A 10,547-nucleotide genomic window follows, 5' to 3' on the forward strand; every position below is an offset into this window, starting at 1 on the left:
CCTTCGATAGCTCAGTTGGTAGAGCGGAGGACTGTAGGTTCAAAATGTCAGTAATCCTTAGGTCGCTGGTTCAATTCCGGCTCGAAGGAGGTGATTTATGTTTGTTTCGACTGACGAGATAAAAAGCTGAGATGGGTTTCTTTGCTTCGTATGTTCAGACAAGTTTAGCGTGTCCACATCCAGCGATATCAGGTAAAACACAAAGACAAGTTCTGCTAAATCTGTGTAGTTCTTCTGCAATTATTTCAAGCAAGGTATTTCGTTCCCTTCGATCTTTCATTTGGTAGAGCGGAGGACTGTAGGTTCATAATGTCGGTAATCCTTAGGTCTCGGGCTCGAAGGAGGTGATTTATGTTTGTGTCGGCTCCGACTGACGAGATAAAAAGCTGAGATGGGTTTCTTTGCTTCATATGTTCAGACAAGTTTAGCGTGTCCACATCCACCGATATCAGGTAAAACACAAAGACAAGTTCTGCTAAATCTGTGTAGTTCTTCTGCAATTATTTCAAGCAAGGTATTTCGTTCCCTTCGATCTTTCATTTGGTAGAGCGGAGGACTGTAGGTTCATAATGTCGGTAATCCTTAGGTCTCGGGCTCGAAGGAGGTGATTTATGTTTGTGTCGGCTCCGATTGACGAGATAAAAAGCTGAGATGGGTTTCTTTGCTTCGTATGTTCAGACAAGCTTAGCATGTCCACATCCAGCGATATCAGGTAAAACACAAAGGCAAGTTCTGCTAAATCTCTATTGTTCTTCTGCAGTTATTTCAAGCAGGTATGTATGACTTTAGTCATGTGTGTACCAGTTTTAATCAAGCGTGTGAATAGTGTAATACAGTTGGGTGTTTGTCATGGTCATGTCCATGTAACTGGCTGTCTTCATCCCTATTTCATTCCCTTCGATCTTTCAGTTGGTAGAGCGGAGGACTGTAGGTTCATAATGTCGGTAATCCTTAGTAATCAAGTATGTAAATAGTATAATACAGTTTGATGTTCAGGAGGTGACTTATGTTTGTGTCGGCTCCGACTGACGAGATAAGAGGCCGAGATGGGTTTCTTTCTGAACATTTGCTTCGTATGTTCAGACAAGCTTAGCATGTCCACATCCAGCGATATCAGGTAAAACACAAAGGCATGTTCTGCTAAATCTGTGTAGTTCATCTGCAATTATTTCAAGCAGGTATGTATGACTTTAGTGATGTGTGTACCAGTTTTAATCAAGCGTGTGAATAGTGTAATACAGTTTGATGTTCAGGAGGTGACTTATGTTTGTGTCGGCTCCGACTGACGAGATAAGAGGCCGAGATGGGTTTCTTTCTGAACATTTGCTTCGTATGTTCAGACAAGCTTAGCATGTCCACATCCAGCGATATCAGGTAAAACACAACGGCATGTTCTGCTAAATCTGTGTAGTTCATCTGCAATTATTTCAAGCAGGTATGTATGACTTTAGTCATGTGTGTACCAGTTTTAATCAAGCGTGTGAATAGTGTAATACAGTTGGGTGTTTGTTATGGTCATGTCCATGAAACTGGATGTCTTCATGCATATTTTGTTCCCTTCGATAGCTCAGTTGGTAGAGCGGAGGACTGTAGGTTCATAATGTCAGTAATCCTTAGGTCGCTGGTTCAATTCCGGCTCGAAGGAGGTGATTTATGTTTGTGTCGGCTCCGACTGACGAGATAAAAAGCTGAGATGGGTTTCTTTGCTTCGTATGTTCAGACAAGCTTAGCATGTCCACATCCAGCGATATCAGGTAAAACACAACGGCAAGTTCTGCTAAATCTGGCTGTCTTCATCCCTATTTCATTCCCTTCGATCTTTCAGTTGGTAGAGCGGAGGACTGTAGGTTCATAATGTCGGTAATCCTCATCAAAAAAATGATTTATGTTTGTGTCGGATCCGACTGATGAGATAAAAAGCTGAGATGGGTTTCTTTGCTTCGTATGTTCAGACAAGCTTAGCATGTCCACATCCAGCGATATCAGGTAAAACACAAAGGCAAGTTCTGCTCAATCTCTATTGTTCTTCTGCAGTTATTTCAAGCAGGTATGTATGACTTTAGTCATGTGTGTACCAGTTTTAATCAAGCGTGTGAATAGTGTAATACAGTTGGGTGTTTGTCATGGTCATGTCCATGTAACTGGCTGTCTTCATCCCTATTTCATTCCCTTCGATCTTTCAGTTGGTAGAGCGGAGGACTGTAGGTTCATAATGTCGGTAATCCTTAGGTCTCAGGCTTGAAGGAGGTGATTTATGTTTGTAATGGTTCCGACTGACGAGATAAAAAGCTGAGATGGGTTTCTTTGGTTCATTTTGTTCAGACAAGCTTAGCTTGTCCACATCCAGCGGTAGCAGGTATGACAAAAAGCCAAGTGCTGCTAATTCTGTAATTATTTCAAGCAGGTAATTATGACTTTAGTCACGAGTGTACCAGTTTTAATCAAGTATGTAAATAGTATAATACAGTTTGATGTTCAGGAGGTGACTTATGTTTGTGTCGGCTCCGACTGACGAGATAAGAGGCCGAGATGGGTTTCTTTCTGAACATTTGCTTCGTATGTTCAGACAAGCTTAGCATGTCCACATCCAGCGATATCAGGTAAAACACAAAGGCAAGTTCTGCTAAATCTGTGTAGTTCATCTGCAATTATTTCAAGCAGGTATGTATGACTTTAGTCATGTGTGTACCAGTTTTAATCAAGCGTGAATAGTGAAATACAGTTGGGTGTTTGTCATAGTCATGTCCATGTAACTGGCTGTCTTCATGCATGTTTTGTTCCCTTCGATAGCTCAGTTGGTAGAGCGGAGGACTGTAGGTTCAAAATGTCAGTAATCCTTAGGTCGCTGGTTCAATTCCGGCTCGAAGGAGGTGATTTATGTTTGTTTCGACTGACGAGATAAAAAGCTGAGATGGGTTTCTTTGCTTCGTATGTTCAGACAAGTTTAGCGTGTCCACATCCAGCGATATCAGGTAAAACACAAAGACAAGTTCTGCTAAATCTGTGTAGTTCTTCTGCAATTATTTCAAGCAAGGTATTTCGTTCCCTTCGATCTTTCATTTGGTAGAGCGGAGGACTGTAGGTTCATAATGTCGGTAATCCTTAGGTCTCGGGCTCGAAGGAGGTGATTTATGTTTGTGTCGGCTCCGATTGACGAGATAAAAAGCTGAGATGGGTTTCTTTGCTTCGTATGTTCAGACAAGCTTAGCATGTCCACATCCAGCGATATCAGGTAAAACACAAAGGCAAGTTCTGCTAAATCTCTATTGTTCTTCTGCAGTTATTTCAAGCAGGTATGTATGACTTTAGTCATGTGTGTACCAGTTTTAATCAAGCGTGTGAATAGTGTAATACAGTTGGGTGTTTGTCATGGTCATGTCCATGTAACTGGCTGTCTTCATCCCTATTTCATTCCCTTCGATCTTTCAGTTGGTAGAGCGGAGGACTGTAGGTTCATAATGTCGGTAATCCTTAGGTCTCAGGCTCGAAGGAGGTGATTTATGTTTGTAATGGTTCCGACTGACGAGATAAAAAGCTGAGATGGGTTTCTTTGGTTCATTTTGTTCAGACAAGCTTAGCTTGTCCACATCCAGCGGTAGCAGGTATGACAAAAAGCCAAGTGCTGCTAATTCTGTAATTATTTCAAGCAGGTAATTATGACTTTAGTCACGAGTGTACCAGTTTTAATCAAGTATGTAAATAGTATAATACAGTTTGATGTTCAGGAGGTGACTTATGTTTGTGTCGGCTCCGACTGACGAGATAAGAGGCCGAGATGGGTTTCTTTCTGAACATTTGCTTCGTATGTTCAGACAAGCTTAGCATGTCCACATCCAGCGATATCAGGTAAAACACAAAGGCATGTTCTTCTAAATCTGTGTAGTTCATCTGCAATTTTTTCAAGCAGGTATGTATGACTTTAGTGATGTGTGTACCAGTTTTAATCAAGCGTGTGAATAGTGTAATACAGTTTGATGTTCAGGAGGTGACTTATGTTTGTGTCGGCTCCGACTGACGAGATAAGAGGCCGAGATGGGTTTCTTTCTGAACATTTGCTTCGTATGTTCAGACAAGCTTAGCATGTCCACATCCAGCGATATCAGGTAAAACACAAAGGCATGTTCTGCTAAATCTGTGTAGTTCATCTGCAATTATTTCAAGCAAGGTATTTCGTTCCCTTCGATCTTTCATTTGGTAGGGCGGAGGACTGTAGGTTCATAATGTCGGTAATCCTTAGGTCTCGGGCTCGAAGGAGGTGATTTATGTTTGTGTCGGATCCGACTGATGAGATAAAAAGCTGAGATGGGTTTCTTTGCTTCGTATGTTCAGACAAGCTTAGCATGTCCACATCCAGCGATATCAGGTAAAACACAAAGGCAAGTTCTGCTAAATCTGTGTAGTTCTTCTGCAATATATTATGTTCAGACAAGTTTAGCGTGTCCACATCCAGCGATATCAGGTAAAACACAAAGACAAGTTCTGCTAAATCTGTGTAGTTCTTCTGCAATTATTTCAAGCAAGGTATTTCGTTCCCTTCGATCTTTCATTTGGTAGAGCGGAGGACTGTAGGTTCATAATGTCGGTAATCCTTAGGTCTCGGGCTCGAAGGAGGTGATTTATGTTTGTGTCGGCTCCGACTGACGAGATAAAAAGCTGAGATGGGTTTCTTTGCTTCATATGTTCAGACAAGTTTAGCGTGTCCACATCCACCGATATCAGGTAAAACACAAAGACAAGTTCTGCTAAATCTGTGTAGTTCTTCTGCAATTATTTCAAGCAAGGTATTTTGTTCCCTTCGATCTTTCATTTGGTAGAGCGGAGGACTGTAGGTTCATAATGTCGGTAATCCTTAGGTCTCGGGCTCGAAGGAGGTGATTTATGTTTGTGTCGGCTCCGATTGACGAGATAAAAAGCTGAGATGGGTTTCTTTGCTTCGTATGTTCAGACAAGCTTAGCATGTCCACATCCAGCGATATCAGGTAAAACACAAAGGCAAGTTCTGCTAAATCTCTATTGTTCTTCTGCAGTTATTTCAAGCAGGTATGTATGACTTTAGTCATGTGTGTACCAGTTTTAATCAAGCGTGTCAATAGTGTAATACAGTTGGGTGTTTGTCATGGTCATGTCCATGTAACTGGCTGTCTTCATCCCTATTTCATTCCCTTCGATCTTTCAGTTGGTAGAGCGGAGGACTGTAGGTTCATAATGTCGGTAATCCTTAGTAATCAAGTATGTAAATAGTATAATACAGTTTGATGTTCAGGAGGTGACTTATGTTTGTGTCGGCTCCGACTGACGAGATAAGAGGCCGAGATGGGTTTCTTTCTGAACATTTGCTTCGTATGTTCAGACAAGCTTAGCATGTCCACATCCAGCGATATCAGGTAAAACACAAAGGCAAGTTCTGCTAAATCTGTGTAGTTCATCTGCAATTATTTCAAGCAGGTATGTATGACTTTAGTCATGTGTGTACCAGTTTTAATCAAGCGTGAATAGTGTAATACAGTTGGGTGTTTGTCATGGTCATGTCCATGTAACTGGCTGTCTTCATGCTTATTTTGTTCCCTTCGATAGCTCAGTTGGTAGAGCGGAGGACTGTAGGTTCAAAATGTCAGTAATCCTTAGGTCGCTGGTTCAATTCCGGCTCGAAGGAGGTGATTTATGTTTGTTTCGACTGACGAGATAAAAAGCTGAGATGGGTTTCTTTGCTTCGTATGTTCAGACAAGTTTAGCGTGTCCACATCCAGCGATATCAGGTAAAACACAAAGACAAGTTCTGCTAAATCTGTGTAGTTCTTCTGCAATTATTTCAAGCAAGGTATTTCGTTCCCTTCGATCTTTCATTTGGTAGAGCGGAGGACTGTAGGTTCATAATGTCGGTAATCCTTAGGTCTCGGGCTCGAAGGAGGTGATTTATGTTTGTGTCGGCTCCGACTGACGAGATAAAAAGCTGAGATGGGTTTCTTTGCTTCATATGTTCAGACAAGTTTAGCGTGTCCACATCCACCGATATCAGGTAAAACACAAAGACAAGTTCTGCTAAATCTGTGTAGTTCTTCTGCAATTATTTCAAGCAAGGTATTTCGTTCCCTTCGATCTTTCATTTGGTAGAGCGGAGGACTGTAGGTTCATAATGTCGGTAATCCTTAGGTCTCGGGCTCGAAGGAGGTGATTTATGTTTGTGTCGGCTCCGATTGACGAGATAAAAAGCTGAGATGGGTTTCTTTGCTTCGTATGTTCAGACAAGCTTAGCATGTCCACATCCAGCGATATCAGGTAAAACACAAAGGCAAGTTCTGCTAAATCTCTATTGTTCTTCTGCAGTTATTTCAAGCAGGTATGTATGACTTTAGTCATGTGTGTACCAGTTTTAATCAAGCGTGTGAATAGTGTAATACAGTTGGGTGTTTGTCATGGTCATGTCCATGTAACTGGCTGTCTTCATCCCTATTTCATTCCCTTCGATCTTTCAGTTGGTAGAGCGGAGGACTGTAGGTTCATAATGTCGGTAATCCTTAGTAATCAAGTATGTAAATAGTATAATACAGTTTGATGTTCAGGAGGTGACTTATGTTTGTGTCGGCTCCGACTGACGAGATAAGAGGCCGAGATGGGTTTCTTTCTGAACATTTGCTTCGTATGTTCAGACAAGCTTAGCATGTCCACATCCAGCGATATCAGGTAAAACACAAAGGCATGTTCTGCTAAATCTGTGTAGTTCATCTGCAATTATTTCAAGCAGGTATGTATGACTTTAGTGATGTGTGTACCAGTTTTAATCAAGCGTGTGAATAGTGTAATACAGTTTGATGTTCAGGAGGTGACTTATGTTTGTGTCGGCTCCGACTGACGAGATAAGAGGCCGAGATGGGTTTCTTTCTGAACATTTGCTTCGTATGTTCAGACAAGCTTAGCATGTCCACATCCAGCGATATCAGGTAAAACACAAAGGCATGTTCTGCTAAATCTGTGTAGTTCATCTGCAATTATTTCAAGCAGGTATGTATGACTTTAGTCATGTGTGTACCAGTTTTAATCAAGCGTGTGAATAGTGTAATACAGTTGGGTGTTTGTTATGGTCATGTCCATGAAACTGGATGTCTTCATGCATATTTTGTTCCCTTCGATAGCTCAGTTGGTAGAGCGGAGGACTGTAGGTTCATAATGTCAGTAATCCTTAGGTCGCTGGTTCAATTCCGGCTCGAAGGAGGTGATTTATGTTTGTGTCGGCTCCGACTGACGAGATAAAAAGCTGAGATGGGTTTCTTTGCTTCGTATGTTCAGACAAGCTTAGCATGTCCACATCCAGCGATATCAGGTAAAACACAACGGCAAGTTCTGCTAAATCTGGCTGTCTTCATCCCTATTTCATTCCCTTCGATCTTTCAGTTGGTAGAGCGGAGGACTGTAGGTTCATAATGTCGGTAATCCTCATCAAAAAATGATTTATGTTTGTGTCGGATCCGACTGATGAGATAAAAAGCTGAGATGGGTTTCTTTGCTTCGTATGTTCAGACAAGCTTAGCATGTCCACATCCAGCGATATCAGGTAAAACACAAAGGCAAGTTCTGCTCAATCTCTATTGTTCTTCTGCAGTTATTTCAAGCAGGTATGTATGACTTTAGTCATGTGTGTACCAGTTTTAATCAAGCGTGTGAATAGTGTAATACAGTTGGGTGTTTGTCATGGTCATGTCCATGTAACTGGCTGTCTTCATCCCTATTTCATTCCCTTCGATCTTTCAGTTGGTAGAGCGGAGGACTGTAGGTTCATAATGTCGGTAATCCTTAGGTCTCAGGCTTGAAGGAGGTGATTTATGTTTGTAATGGTTCCGACTGACGAGATAAAAAGCTGAGATGGGTTTCTTTGGTTCATTTTGTTCAGACAAGCTTAGCTTGTCCACATCCAGCGGTAGCAGGTATGACAAAAAGCCAAGTGCTGCTAATTCTGTAATTATTTCAAGCAGGTAATTATGACTTTAGTCACGAGTGTACCAGTTTTAATCAAGTATGTAAATAGTATAATACAGTTTGATGTTCAGGAGGTGACTTATGTTTGTGTCGGCTCCGACTGACGAGATAAGAGGCCGAGATGGGTTTCTTTCTGAACATTTGCTTCGTATGTTCAGACAAGCTTAGCATGTCCACATCCAGCGATATCAGGTAAAACACAAAGGCAAGTTCTGCTAAATCTGTGTAGTTCATCTGCAATTATTTCAAGCAGGTATGTATGACTTTAGTCATGTGTGTACCAGTTTTAATCAAGCGTGAATAGTGAAATACAGTTGGGTGTTTGTCATAGTCATGTCCATGTAACTGGCTGTCTTCATGCATGTTTTGTTCCCTTCGATAGCTCAGTTGGTAGAGCGGAGGACTGTAGGTTCAAAATGTCAGTAATCCTTAGGTCGCTGGTTCAATTCCGGCTCGAAGGAGGTGATTTATGTTTGTTTCGACTGACGAGATAAAAAGCTGAGATGGGTTTCTTTGCTTCGTATGTTCAGACAAGTTTAGCGTGTCCACATCCAGCGATATCAGGTAAAACACAAAGACAAGTTCTGCTAAATCTGTGTAGTTCTTCTGCAATTATTTCAAGCAAGGTATTTCGTTCCCTTCGATCTTTCATTTGGTAGAGCGGAGGACTGTAGGTTCATAATGTCGGTAATCCTTAGGTCTCGGGCTCGAAGGAGGTGATTTATGTTTGTGTCGGCTCCGATTGACGAGATAAAAAGCTGAGATGGGTTTCTTTGCTTCATATGTTCAGACAAGCTTAGCATGTCCACATCCAGCGATATCAGGTAAAACACAAAGGCAAGTTCTGCTAAATCTCTATTGTTCTTCTGCAGTTATTTCAAGCAGGTATGTATGACTTTAGTCATGTGTGTACCAGTTTTAATCAAGCGTGTGAATAGTGTAATACAGTTGGGTGTTTGTCATGGTCATGTCCATGTAACTGGCTGTCTTCATCCCTATTTCATTCCCTTCGATCTTTCAGTTGGTAGAGCGGAGGACTGTAGGTTCATAATGTCGGTAATCCTTAGGTCTCAGGCTCGAAGGAGGTGATTTATGTTTGTAATGGTTCCGACTGACGAGATAAAAAGCTGAGATGGGTTTCTTTGGTTCATTTTGTTCAGACAAGCTTAGCTTGTCCACATCCAGCGGTAGCAGGTATGACAAAAAGCCAAGTGCTGCTAATTCTGTAATTATTTCAAGCAGGTAATTATGACTTTAGTCACGAGTGTACCAGTTTTAATCAAGTATGTAAATAGTATAATACAGTTTGATGTTCAGGAGGTGACTTATGTTTGTGTCGGCTCCGACTGACGAGATAAGAGGCCGAGATGGGTTTCTTTCTGAACATTTGCTTCGTATGTTCAGACAAGCTTAGCATGTCCACATCCAGCGATATCAGGTAAAACACAAAGGCATGTTCTGCTAAATCTGTGTAGTTCATCTGCAATTTTTTCAAGCAGGTATGTATGACTTTAGTGATGTGTGTACCAGTTTTAATCAAGCGTGTGAATAGTGTAATACAGTTTGATGTTCAGGAGGTGACTTATGTTTGTGTCGGCTCCGACTGACGAGATAAGAGGCCGAGATGGGTTTCTTTCTGAACATTTGCTTCGTATGTTCAGACAAGCTTAGCATGTCCACATCCAGCGATATCAGGTAAAACACAAAGGCATGTTCTGCTAAATCTGTGTAGTTCATCTGCAATTATTTCAAGCAAGGTATTTCGTTCCCTTCGATCTTTCATTTGGTAGGGCGGAGGACTGTAGGTTCATAATGTCGGTAATCCTTAGGTCTCGGGCTCGAAGGAGGTGATTTATGTTTGTGTCGGATCCGACTGATGAGATAAAAAGCTGAGATGGGTTTCTTTGTTTCGTATGTTCAGACAAGCTTAGCATGTCCACATCCAGCGATATCAGGTAAAACACAAAGGCAAGTTCTGCTAAATCTGTGTAGTTCATCTGCAATTATTTCAAGCAGGTATGTATGACTTTAGTCATGTGTGTACCAGTTTTAATCAAGCGTGAATAGTGTAATACAGGTGGGTGTTTGTCATGGTCATGTCCATGTAACTGGCTGTCTTCATGCATGTTTTGTTCCCTTCGATAGCTCAGTTGGTAGAGCGGAGGACTGTAGGTTCAAAATGTCAGTAATCCTTAGGTCGCTGGTTCAATTCCGGCTCGAAGGAGGTGATTTATGTTTGTGTCGGTTCCGACTGACGAGATAAAAAGCTGAGATGGGTTTCTTTGCTTCGTATGTTCAGACAAGTTTAGCGTGTCCACATCCACCGATATCAGGTAAAACACAAAGACAAGTTCTGCTAAATCTGTGTAGTTCTTCTGCAATTATTTCAAGCAGGGTATTTCGTTCCCTTCGATCTTTCATTTGGTAGAGCGGAGGACTGTAGGTTCATAATGTCGGTAATCCTTAGGTCTCGGGCTCGAAGGAGGTGATTTATGTTTGTGTCGGCTCCGACTGACGAGATAAAAAGCTGAGATGGGTTACTTTGCTTCGTATGTTCAGACAAGCTTAGCATGTCC

At 41.6% G+C, this 10,547-nt stretch overlaps 7 non-coding genes across 7 annotated transcripts; all 7 read left to right on the forward strand.

The window, feature by feature from the left end:
- Positions 1–89, forward strand: trnay-gua. The gene is given in 2 exon segments: positions 1–37; positions 54–89. It is a non-coding gene; the product is annotated as a tRNA-Tyr (tRNA).
- A 1,467-nt stretch (positions 90–1,556) lies between these two features.
- Positions 1,557–1,645, forward strand: trnay-gua. The gene is given in 2 exon segments: positions 1,557–1,593; positions 1,610–1,645. It is a non-coding gene; the product is annotated as a tRNA-Tyr (tRNA).
- A 1,135-nt stretch (positions 1,646–2,780) lies between these two features.
- Positions 2,781–2,869, forward strand: trnay-gua. The gene is given in 2 exon segments: positions 2,781–2,817; positions 2,834–2,869. It is a non-coding gene; the product is annotated as a tRNA-Tyr (tRNA).
- A 2,695-nt stretch (positions 2,870–5,564) lies between these two features.
- On the forward strand, positions 5,565–5,653 carry trnay-gua. The gene is given in 2 exon segments: positions 5,565–5,601; positions 5,618–5,653. It is a non-coding gene; the product is annotated as a tRNA-Tyr (tRNA).
- A 1,467-nt stretch (positions 5,654–7,120) lies between these two features.
- trnay-gua lies at positions 7,121–7,209 on the forward strand. Its single transcript is given in 2 exon segments — positions 7,121–7,157; positions 7,174–7,209. It is a non-coding gene; the product is annotated as a tRNA-Tyr (tRNA).
- Positions 7,210–8,343: 1,134 nt separating this feature from the next.
- trnay-gua lies at positions 8,344–8,432 on the forward strand. The gene is given in 2 exon segments: positions 8,344–8,380; positions 8,397–8,432. It is a non-coding gene; the product is annotated as a tRNA-Tyr (tRNA).
- A 1,674-nt stretch (positions 8,433–10,106) lies between these two features.
- On the forward strand, positions 10,107–10,195 carry trnay-gua. The gene is given in 2 exon segments: positions 10,107–10,143; positions 10,160–10,195. It is a non-coding gene; the product is annotated as a tRNA-Tyr (tRNA).
- Positions 10,196–10,547: the final 352 nt, after the last annotated feature.

Source organism: Micropterus salmoides, unplaced genomic scaffold, assembly GCF_014851395.1.
Source record: "Micropterus salmoides isolate LMB-PRFRI ecotype aquatic unplaced genomic scaffold, ASM1485139v1 Ms_hic_scaffold_9, whole genome shotgun sequence".
Lineage (NCBI taxonomy): Eukaryota > Metazoa > Chordata > Actinopteri > Centrarchiformes > Centrarchidae > Micropterus > Micropterus salmoides.